This window comes from Octopus sinensis, linkage group LG20, assembly GCF_006345805.1.
Source record: "Octopus sinensis linkage group LG20, ASM634580v1, whole genome shotgun sequence".
In the NCBI taxonomy this organism is placed as follows: Eukaryota; Metazoa; Mollusca; class Cephalopoda; order Octopoda; family Octopodidae; genus Octopus; species Octopus sinensis.
This window is the reverse complement of record NC_043016.1, coordinates 15258564-15271459: the sequence shown is the minus strand read 5'-3', so window position 1 is coordinate 15271459 and position 12896 is coordinate 15258564.

Below are 12896 nucleotides of genomic sequence, written 5' to 3'. Positions count from 1 at the left end.
ACATAAAAAGCACCATTTGAGCGTGATTGTTACCTGCGTTGCCTTATGGCACTTGTGCCAGTGGCATGTAGACAAAACATTTGAGTGAGGTCGTTGCCAGTGCCGCTGGACTGACTCCTGTGCAGGTGGCATGTAAAAAACACTATTTGAGCGTGGCCGTTGCCAGTACTGCTAGACTGGCCTTTGTGCCAGTGGCACATAAAAGCATCCACTACATTATTGGAGTGGTTGGCATTAAGAAGGGCATCCAGCTGTAGAAACTCTGCCAGATCAGATTGGAGCGTGGTGCAGCCATCTGGTTCGCCAGTCCTCAGTCAAATCATCCAACCCATGCTAGCATGGAAAGCAGATGTTAAATGATGATGATGATATGGGTTAGTTGAAAAGGCAAAATACACTGCAGTTACTGTGGAGAAAAAAATCTCTCTTATGCTGCCATAATCCTTGCCTTCAGTTCATCATTTCTCTCTCACTCAACTGTGCTCCAAATGTTAAGGGTAATGTGGTTGCAAAAACTGTCTGACAGCCATGACTGGCTTCTCCTGCTTGTGTGGCATGGTGCAGAGTCCTGTTGCCTGACATAGGATCTTCCAGCAGCCACCCTCCTAATCCAAGGCAGCACTACCTCCTCCAGGAAACTGATGAAGGCCTCTGTGTTGAGTGTGTTGACTGGATTCGGTACATGTTTTGGGGACATGGCAAGCCAACGGTTGTTTTGTGTGTTTACCATCTGTTCATACTGGAGTTTCCAGTGCAAATGCCAAGCAGTACACTCTGTCATTTCCAAATTTCTGACAGAGTGAAGTACGTTATGGTGCTGTTTTTCTCATAGACAGTACCCAACTGATCCTACTATACTTTGTAGTGAACAAAATCAAAAACAAATAATGAGCATGCACACAATTAAAGATATGAAGTGGCAACAATTTTTCCATCACACCCTATGTATATCTATATATATAGTCTCACACACATATATATGTATGTATGCATAAATATGTATATATCATCATCATTATTATCGTTTAACATCTGCCTTCCATGCTGGCATGGGTAAGACAGTTTGACAGGAGCCGGCCAAGCAGTATCCTGTACCAGACTTCTGTGACTGTTTGGAAGGATTTTTACAGCTGGATGCCTTTCCTAACACCAACCACTCAGCAGGGTGGACTTAGTGCTTTTTACATGGCACAAGCACAAGTCAGGTCAGATTTGACAAGGTTTTTACACCTGGGTGCCCTTCCAAATGCCAACCACTTTACAGTGTGGACTGGATGCATTTTAAGTGGCACCTGCACTGACAGGGTCACCATGTAACCTGCAAGACAAAGATCTTTTAAGAGGGGAGGGGGCATTGAAAGAGGTGATGATGAAAGCTTATAGTGAGACAGAAGCAGGTGTCTTGCTGTAGAGGAGGTACAAGGTTGCCCAGCCGGAGTGAGTGAGAGATCAGGAATGAAGACAGAAACAGGTGTGCTGCCGTAAAGGAGATACATGGTTACCCAATCTGAGTGAAGTGCAGGAGGAGAGAGAGAGTGTGAAGATGGTGGCAGAGTGCTGAGTATACTCACAAGGGACAGGGATCAGAATATGAATGGGATGGTTAAATAAGGGCAGAGAGAGATATAGATGGTGGCAAGTGCCAGGGTACACACTTGAGGTATGTGATAAATTTGCCAATTAAAATGTATAGGTGCATTAATGTAATATCAATATTTTAATGATGATAATGATAATAATAATCATGATGATGATGATGATGATGATAATAACAATAATAATAATAATAATAATAATAATCATGATGATGATGATAATAACAATAATAATAATGATGATGATGATGATGATGATGATGATGATGATGATGATGATGATGATAACAACAACAACAACAATAATAATAATAATAATAATAATAATAATTAAATACTACGACTTTTCTTCTAAGCTCATCTAGTTATGTGGTGCATAAGCTTAGTTTGCATTTTTTTACATACATACATATAAATGTGTATATATTTTTTCTATATACATACAAATATATATATATAGCTGTAATGTTTGTTGCCACATACTGAAAGAGTTTCTAACAAGTTAATTTTCTTATATATATGTACTACGTGTGTGTTTGTGTGTGTGTCTGTTTGCACCCCTGCCCCCTTGCCCCCGTTGACAAGTGTTGACATGTTTATACCTCTGTAACAGTGTTTTGGTAAAAGTGATCAACAGAATAAGTACCAGACTTTAAAAACACCCCCCACATGCATACATATACACATATATTTATTATGAGTAACAGCAGCAGTATTAGTTCAAAATAACAATCTGTCTAGCATACTTAAAGCAGATACATCAGTGAAAGCTTGATAAACTGTGGTATACATTTCGAAATAGCATGTCTTTTAGATGTATAATGCTAAAAAATGCAGAGGCACATCAATGGCAAATGAAACTCATCAAGCAGCCATGGTACCATTGCTAAATCCAGATTTCTGCTTTTTTGGATTTTTCAAGAGAGGCAAGTATCTACTTGCAACCACAAAGAGAGAGACAGCAATAGCATAGAGAGATATACTAATGGCCAGGACTGGATTTAAACTATGGGGGTCTGGGGCACTTCAAGTTTGGGGGCGACTCATATACAAAAATTAAAATATTAGAAAATTACCAAATTTAAATCTCAAAACCCATGTATGGCATGTAATTGGATTTGATGAGTTAGCAGAAAAAGTTTAAATAAATCACTGAAAATGTCACTTTATAGATACACACTTCAGAATGTAGAATACAATAAGATGACAGAAAATTACGGTAAATAAAAATATACCATTTTAGTGGTCGTTGCTGTTCAAAAGGCACAATGTATGGGGGTGGGGGAACAAACATTTAAAAGATATGCATTTTTTAAATTCTTGTTTTAAAAATGCTCCCTTCATTGTTTTATAATGCATGAAAAAAGAACAGAACATTCCAACAAAAACAGGAAAATTCCAACTTGTAATGGACAGCTATTCCGAAAGTCCACTTTTTCAGTTTCCAGTACGGGGTGGTGGGGTACAATGAGTAATATTTATTGTGGTTTTTTTTATAAATGTTAACTACCTTACAAAAACTGTATCACCCAAGCAAATGATCTCTAAATGCATTAAAAACACAATAACATTTCAGACCATTCTTTGAGAAAATTATATCTGTTCTCTTTGAGAAAATTATATCTGTTCTCTTTGAGAATATAAAAGAAAATTTAGTTGGGACAAAATTAGTAAATTTGCCTCTTTAACTCTCCAGAATTACATTTGATAAAAGAGTCATACATGTCAATATCCATGTACAAAAATTTTAAATATTTAGGTCAAATTAAAGGAGGTCATGGAAAAATGGCACATGACATGAAATTAATGAAACTCAGTTAAATCTAAAAATATTCTCTGGTGCTTCTCCATGATCTCCTGAAGTGTCTCTTCCTTATATATTTACACAGCATGAAGTTAAAGAGGAGAAATTATCGAAATTATTCATTATTCATTTCCCCCCCAATTTAGACGTCATTTTTTAAAATTGAAAATGATCAAATTAGACTTTAGTGTGGGAATTCAACAGAGAAAAGAATATTAATTGTTAAAATGCCAAAAATTATACAGTTATTTTATTAGCAACTTCAATTACAACTGGTTCAAAGTTGAGGGAAAATTTCTTGAAAAAACAAGAGTATCTGTCACTTGGCTATGTTTTGGACTCTGTCAACTTCAACATCAACAACTCTGCTGACTAGTTTTTATTCCTAAAGATGATGCAAAAGTATAAAATGGTGATGTAACACTTGCAATGTAATGGTTTCAGACAAGTAGGAAGGAAATAACAAGAAATCAGAAATTACTCATTCGTTCCACTCCCCTATAGTAATTTCAAGTATTTGACAAAACTGAAAAAAGAAAGAAAAAAGTCTGATTTAATGTAAATCATTTGAACATATATGCAATAATTCTAAATCAGAAAAATATGCTTTTAGCAGTTGAGAAATGTAATTTTATAATTAAAGCTAAATTTAAAATTTAAATTTTAGGAGCATATTCCTTACTTGAAGCTCCCTAGATGACATGACAAGCCTTGACTTTTTTGATTAACTCAAAAAGCTCAGACTTTACTCCCTCCAACGCCGCCATGAGCGCTATATCATCTTCATGATGTGGAAAATATTCCATCAACATTGCCCAAATGATATAGGTATCATCTTTAAAATTCACCCGAGGCTTGGCCCCCATGCCATCCGTTCACTACAGAAATCATGTTTGTGTCGTATCACAACACTACGACAGAACCATTTCACCTCAGCTGACTCTGCTCTCTTCAACATCATGCCAGTTCATATAAAGGAGGAAAGTGACTTCATGGCATTCAAATGGTCTCCCGATGATTACCTCCAACAAATACCAGACAAACCACCCACACTCAGACATGTCTCTGAAAACAGTAACTCTCTACTTGAATGGGCTATGGTGCCCGAGAGCTGATTGTGTATCTCTTCCAGGTGGGGCTATTAAGTTAGACATGGCCTGGGCTAACTTCGGCGGAAACTTATCGAAGTAAAAAAAAATGTCCTTTCGCAAAATAAGACCAAAGTTTTCAATGCCTCACTGAAATAATGATATTTAGATGTGGCAATAAGCATGTGAGTGTATGTGTGTGTGTGTGTGCACGTGCGTGCATGTGTGTGTGTGCAAGTAGTCAAGCTAAGGTCATTGCTCAGCCATGCATTGAAAGAAGGAATTTGAACTGGAGACAATAACTTCTATCAGTATCTTTATATACTTCATACACACACACACATACATACATACATACATACATACATATATACATGCATACATACATACATATATACATACATACATACATACATACATACATACATACATACATACATACATACATACATACATATATACATACAAACAAAAATATCCTGTTATTGATGTTGAAATTCCTTGGATCTAGGTTGGAAACTGGCTCTTTCCCTATTGGCAAGAAATCTTGAAATAAAACTGAACAATGACATACACACATTTGTTGTTTTCTGTTTTTCTGTCATCGTTCCATAAGCAGCTACAATTCCCTTGTGAATTGTAGCTGCTTTTGGGATTGGGTAGCAAACTATTTTTTTGTAATTGAATAAATTGGTGTCAGTACCATAGAGAAATTTATGGTTATCATCATCATCATCATCATCATCATTTAATGTCCATTGTCCATGCTGACATGGGTTGGACAGGCTATGGCTGGATGCCCTTCCTAGCATCAACTAGAGTGTAATGAGTGCTTTTACATGCTACCGGCATGAGTGTCATTTGTGGACACCAGTATCTGCCATGACTATAATTTTGCTTGGTTTGATGGGTCTTCTTCTCAAGCACAATGTAATTCCAAAAGTCTGTCATTACCTTCAAGAGGCCCAACACTCAAAAGGAACTCAGCCACTTTGCTTCCATGAATTTTCAGCATTCAAAACCCGTGGTCCACTACCATGCAATATCATACTTGAAACACAAGCATCATAAAATCTGCCTTTCACTCAAAGGGAAAAGTAAGAAGAGTTAAGACTTCTTGACCTTTCTCTAACCTGTTCTTACTCTTGTTCCTGTGCTTTCAGAAGATCCACCATTACCGCTAATTAGTTCACCTAAATAATAGGGAATCACCTGGGCATTTGATAGAATCTATTTCCTAGAATACTTAGAGTTCATTGCTCTTGTGCACCAGATGCATACAAAATATATTTTCTCAATTGGTCTGCTTCACTTAACTTTTTGAGCATCTACTGTTCATATCATATGGAATTTATACCTATGCCATTTTTGAATAGTGAATATGGCCATCCCCTAATGCTGGCAAGTGCCCGTTAGCTTTATTCTTACTAAATTTTTAATCCTTCCTCAGTTTACTTTAAGGCTCTTCAATTCCAGAGTTGCTTCCATATCTGGAAATCTTTTTCTAGCTCTTCTACTGATTTTGCTGGAGGATCTAGATCATTAGCAGCCAGTCTAAATCACCCTTGTTACAGCTTGGAGACCTACAATAAATAAGAGGAAGCTAAGAACTGAACCACTGAGCCCTGATGGACCTGGAACTGCATACTTGATTCATTGCTGAACTCATTGTTGAATCTCACATGACTTGTTTAGCCTTCACACATTCAACCACCACTATCTTTCTTAGCAACAACCAGATCACAGAAAGTAGAACCCTACCAAAGATCTTTACCAGATTGGAGAATGCTAAAGCTTACTCTGAGCCCAGTACTTTTCCTGCAGGTATCTTCCTTTGAAAATGGTATTAACGATAATTCTACTTGGAACAAAACTGAACAACAGCTCATCCAGTTTAATCCTATTCTAAATCAATTGTAATAACACATCTTATATCCTTTATAACCTGGTCCAACAATTTGATGCTTCTGTGATTTCCTATCCTAATACAAATTGTCTACTCTTGAAGCAGTTTGCAATGGTGGTGCTATGATATTCATTGGCAAAATTGGGAAATTACTTCTTGTATTACCTGAATGACTAATTTCTGCCCTATTTAATTAGAAACTATTGTCACAACCTGGATGGTTTGTCCCTCTACTGGGTCTACTTGAGATATTCTCTCTGACTGCTTGTCTGTCTGTCTGTCCCCCACCTCTCTCTCTCTCTCTCCCCAAGCTTTTTTCACATTCAAAAGCTTCTCATAGTAGTAGTTATATGCCTCTTCCTTTTCAGTGTCACTAAGAGCATGTGTGCCATTACCCTTCTGATATATTGCTCCCCAATGAAATCTCCATTCCCACCAACACACTTCTTTGCAATCAAAACCACCATACAGTTCTGATCTTCACATCACAGAACATGTGCAACTCCTTTCTTTCTGCCTCTCACTCCTTATTAAGTACATATACATTTTGTTACTCTTCTTGCAATTTGATAAAATTTTTTTCTACTGCCCGTTTTCTTCCAGTCTGTCCAGGCCTGTTTCTAAGTTCTCATGGCTCCCTCTTCAGTGTTATTCTCCCACCATGTCCCTTTATGTCTAAATAGGATCTTGCACCACTCACAGGTCTGGTCTATTAGCAAGATATCATGTACACACTTCCAGATTTCTTCTATTTTATACATCTCCATATCTTCTTTTCCACCATAATCATGAATGAGAAATTCTCAGAAACTGCAACCAGCTAAAGACTCCTTCAACTTTCATGTTTTTCTTCTCTAAATTGCCTTTAGTCTTTGAGTTCATCTTGCAATTATGTTAAAGCTATTAGTCATTAATCAATTTTGCTTTAGTACATCTCTCACCAAGAAAGGATACAGCATTTATAGCTTTCTGTTTATCTCTTTATCTGGTGCGAGTAAAATCTATCTGTTCACTTGATTGAGAGGTGGTCATATGACTGACAATTAACTTGCATCACAGAACACCAGGAGCCTTCCTCACTACTCATACTGCAACCATAATCTCCAAAGAAATTCTCTTGTTGTCTTCCAACATGTCTATTAAGATTTCCAGGTGTAGTAGTGCAGTTACTGCCATTTGTTATGAGAGTTGCATGTACAAAGGTCTCATAATAGTGGTCCTTCTGTTCACCTGCCAGTGCTGACTGAGATGCATTAGCAGTCATATTCTTTATAACTAGTTTAAGCTTAATTATTGAATTACACATTCTGACCACCTCAGATATTGGGTTGCCAAATAAATTCATTCATTTCTTCCAAATGTTATTTGAATTAAGATGAAAAATATTTTTATTGTTGTGCTTTGTTTGTTTCTTTTTTTTGTAGCTCTATTTTTTCCCCTACAACTTTTGTTTATCGTCTTTGAAATTTGAATTCCTTTAATATCTTTTGAGACAATGATGATGGAATGCCAAGTAGGAAAATAAAAAGAATCTTTTCAACACCTGCTTCTCTACGTTTGCAGTCGAGGTCCCAAAATCACCAAAGCCACTCGTGATATCTGTGTCGTGTATAAAGAGGGCATTCTAACTGAAAGGGGTTATAGGGGTTTCAGTTACACATAGGGGTCACAGGGCGCTGCTTCCATGTGGTCCTGCAGTTTCCATCTAACTAGGAATATTAGGGGTGTCCTGTGGGACGACCTAGATAGATAGATAACTGAAAGAACTGCACTGAAATGGTTTCCATGTTTCATGAAGAGGAAAAATTGAACTCCCAGACTCTCCGCATTATGACTGACCTGTCCAGTTCGATGAGAATGGATCGAATCAGTTTATCCACGTGGACTCATGCCAATCCATTGGAGAAATGGGCCAGTAGATGGGATACTTTCAAGACACCATTACCCATCATCTTTATTCGATGAGCAATCCAGCTGAAATGGCCCAAACCTGCAACATTACATGCTTCTTCAACATGACAACGCTTTTACATTATTTACATTTGACAGATATTTGTCCTCATCAACAAACAATTCCTCCTGTCAAGGTATTGATAAGCTAGTTAACAAGATGAGGACAAATATCTGTCAAATGTAAATAATGTAAATATAGGCGCAGGAGTGGCTGTGTGGTAAGTGGCTTGCTAACCAACCACAAGGTTCAGGGTTTAGTCCCACTGCATGGCATCTTGGGCAAGTGTCTTCTGCTATAGCCCCGGGCCGACCAATGCCTTATGAGTGGATTTGGTAGACGGAAACTGAAAGAAGCCTGTCGTATATATGTATATATATATATATATATATATGTATGTGTGTGTGTGTTTGTGTGCCTGTGTTTGTCCCCCTAGCATTGCTTGACAACCGATGCTGGTGTGTTTATGTCCCCGACACTTAGCAGTTCGGCAAAAGAGACCAATAGAATAAGTACTGGGCTTACAAAGAATAAGTCCCGGGGTCGATTTGCTCGACTAAAAGGCGGTGCTCCAGCATGGCAGCAGTCAAATGACTGAAACAAGTAAAAGAGTAAAGAGTAATTTACATAATTCCTCATCTCTTAAACATAGAACTGTATGACAATGCTTGTTACTAATTTGACAAAAAAATGCTATCCAAGAACGCCACTACACTCACAAATTCTTCTTAATATAGCACTTTCAGATTACCATATTTTTCAGACATTCCTCAACAGATTGTAAGACATTTCAATCAACAATGACATGCAACTGAAAACATGACTTAATGAATTCTTTGAGTCATGACCCAGTAATTCCTCCTGTCAAGATATTGATAAGCCAGTGGAACATTGGCAAAAAGTCATGAACAATGGAGGAGAATATATTATTGACTGAGTTGTTGAAACGGTTGTTGAGAAAATAAAGATTAAAATAAACAGTGGAAAGAAGAGTTTGTCCTTTTATTCTTTGTCCATAGAAAGTTTGGCTGAGGCTCCCGTTTTACTTCTTGTACACGGCTCATATCCTCTCTGTACTAGCATCCCACAATCTATCCTGATCTACCTTTGAGTGTTCTGATGGTGGAATAAACATACACACGTACACACATACACACACACACACACAACTCACAAACATGTGAAACATAACTTTCTGGGCTGCATTAACAGGTGTATTTAATTGTTTAGTTAAGATGATATTTTGGTGGACACATGTTCATTGCATTGTAAATCATCATCATCATCATCATCATCATCATCATCATCATCATCATTATCATCATCATCATCATCACCATCACCACCATCACCAAAACCACCGCCACTTTTGCCGCTGCCACCACTACCACCACCACCGTCATCAACATTTAACGTCCATTTCCCATACTGGTATGGGTTGGGTGGCTTGGTAGGAATGGCAAAGTCAGGGGCCACGCCAGGTTCCATAATCTGTTTTGGCTTTGTTTCTTGCACACTGCATCTAATTCCTCTCACACCCAAGCACATGCACACTGGCATTGCACATTCAGCAAATTATACCATCTTCATTCCTCCCTAGTCTTTGCATGTCCTCCACATTCAGGGCCCATGTCTCACTACCTTGCAGCATCACTGTTTGTACACATACAACATACTATCTCCCTTCACTCAGAGAGAGAGAGAGATAGAGAGAGAGAGAGAGCTTTGGTTGCCAGCAGAGATAAAAGCTCTTTGAACTTTCTCCAGCCTATTCTTATTCTAACAATTACACTTTCTGTACAACCTCCTCCACTGGTCACAAAAATTACCTGCAGCTTCCAGACAGACTCCAAGCCATTTGAGTAAAAAAAGGAAACAGTGAATACTTCTGGTATTGTGGAAGCTTAATGGGTTGTGTAGAATCTCAGAATACACAATTGTTATGGCATCAAATTTGCATGGATTTCATTCAAAAAGGTGAAAATTGTGTTCATAGCATTGATAGACTTCAAGAAACATGAAACACATCTGTTGTTATCATGAATCACCGCAGCCATTCATCTTGCTCCAACATATTTTGTACTTTTAATGCAACGAGTCTACAAAGAGATTTTATCTCAGACAATTCCGCAGCTTCATGCCTTCTAATGGTGTATAAACATTTATGCAACACACGGACATCTGTCCATCTGTTCATCCATACACCTAAACATACATAAATACATCCACACATAAAGGAAAATGAGATTTTTCACATGAGTAGAAATATATATACAGAAAAAAAAATTGAAAATGCACTTTAAAAAGATTTTATTACATTAACTACATTGGTTTCACAGTTTCACAAATTTTAATAATACTGCCAGATAAAAGGACTTTGATCTATGCTGCAGTTGCCTCAATTCTGACTGGAGTAATTCTGTACATTATTTGTTTGTTGTTAGCACAATTTTTCGGCTGATTTACTCTCCAGCCTTCATCAGGTGTCCTGGTGGAAGTTTGAACCCAGCCCTGGGTTCTCATTCCTAAGGTGTTTTTACAAAAAATTTTTTTTATCCGTCCAATGTAAATAACGTAAATAATGTATATTAAGTCACAATATATAGATTGAAGTAATCCAGTAGCACTCACAATAAGCAGAATAAGCACATGATAAGTAAAAAGGATTAATAAATCCAGACAGATATCAATAAAGCCCTCAGTGTTAAACAAACCTGTTTAACTACATAAAGCAATGAGATACTAATAAATACAAGTACAATAAACATTGAAGGTAATTCGTCATGTATGACAGGTTAATCCAAATATCACTTAGAAGATTTTCAAGAAACTCAGAGTATATGACAGCATGAACAAGAATGGAGAAAATCACATCTTTAATTGGTGATTAAACCGTACTTAATCAATGATTGTTTTTATTATGCCAGCATATTTAGACACAGAAAATTAATACAGTCGAATTAATATATCGAATTAGACACAGTCGAATTAATATATCTGAAAGTATAAGCTAATACATTGTTATCAAGGCAATATGAAATTAATTAAATTCAAAGTGAACTGAGAAAATATCTCTAATAGATGAATGCGTACAAAAAGAAAGAATGTTAAGAAGAAATATAATATCCTAAGAAAAGCCAGTTTAGTATTTAATTTTTGATGACGTCAGTAGACAATGAAAGAATAAAAAATAAGCAGGAATTTTATGTCAAGACAGAAATATAGAAATTCTACAACATGACTTTCGGTCTATTTCTGCAAAATCTACTCACAAGGATTTAGTTGGCTCAGAGTTATAGTAGAAGACACTTGCCCAAGGCACCTCATAGTGGGACTGAATGCAGAGCCATGTGGTTTGGGAAGCAAGCTTCTTCTTATCACACAGCCACACTTGTGCTTTTAGCCACAGCTACATATATAATTCCAGGAATTTGTGAGTTCAATTTTTTCATGTAGCCTCACGCTTTATGCTCATCATGTTAATCATCTCGTTATTGCCTCAGTGGCAAATGAAAGAAACAATAATAATGAGACTAATAATAATCTGATGCAAATTTTGCAATTTGTATCACAAGTATTCTATTTCACATTCTAAGTTCAATTATTTTCAGGGTCAGTATTGCATTGCAACCCCTTTTTTTAATTTTGATAAAAGTATCATCTTTATAGAAAACAGTATCAACTGAAATGTTAAATTCTCTTCCTTTTCTTCTTTTGATATAATTATCTTCAATTTACGATTCTTTGTTTTTCTTTTTTTTTTCTTCTGCTTTATACTTCTATGCTTTTCCAATTACAAGTTTGTGTGTGTGTCTCTCTCTCTCTCTTCCTTCCTCTGCTTCCCCCACTCTCTCTCACTCTCTTTAAAAATGTATATAACAGGCATTCTTATTGTGTCCACACTCCAGAATTCACCCCCACGTCTTTGAATAGGGCCTAATGCTCAATTCAGGCAGCTCAGTGAAGCTGCTGGAGATTGTGATCAATCACAGGCCAGAAAGAGTTGCTGCTAGAAGGTCATAACATGTGGTAGCAGGATTCAGCTCCTTGCCATATCTCCGGAAAGAGTCAGAAGTAGTTGTTGGGAACTTCACCATCCCCAATTTCTAGCCCCTAATTGTCCTGATTATAATACCATGGATTACTATGTGTGGGGCACAGTTGACAAAGACACCAACTGCTCTACTGTTAACACCAAGTCTGAGCCAATGGCCAAGATCAAGGTATTCAAAGATCTTCCCAGAGACACAGTGAGAAATGAATGCGCCAAGTTCCAGAGCTGTCTTGAGGTCATGGTGGAAGCTGAGGGCATCTACTTTGAGTAAACTATTATTTCCTAACCATAATCATCATCATCATTGTCGTTGTTTAACGTCTGCTTTCCATGCTAGCATGGGTTGGACAGTTGATATTTTTTTAAATACTCTTATTTTTGGATGGGGTATTATGTTTTTTTTTCCCCTCCTTTTCTGTAAACTGTCAGCTTTAGCCCAAACACCTTTTATAGCCAAGGCATAGCAATGTATTTATGAAGTTTGTTTTGTAACTGCAT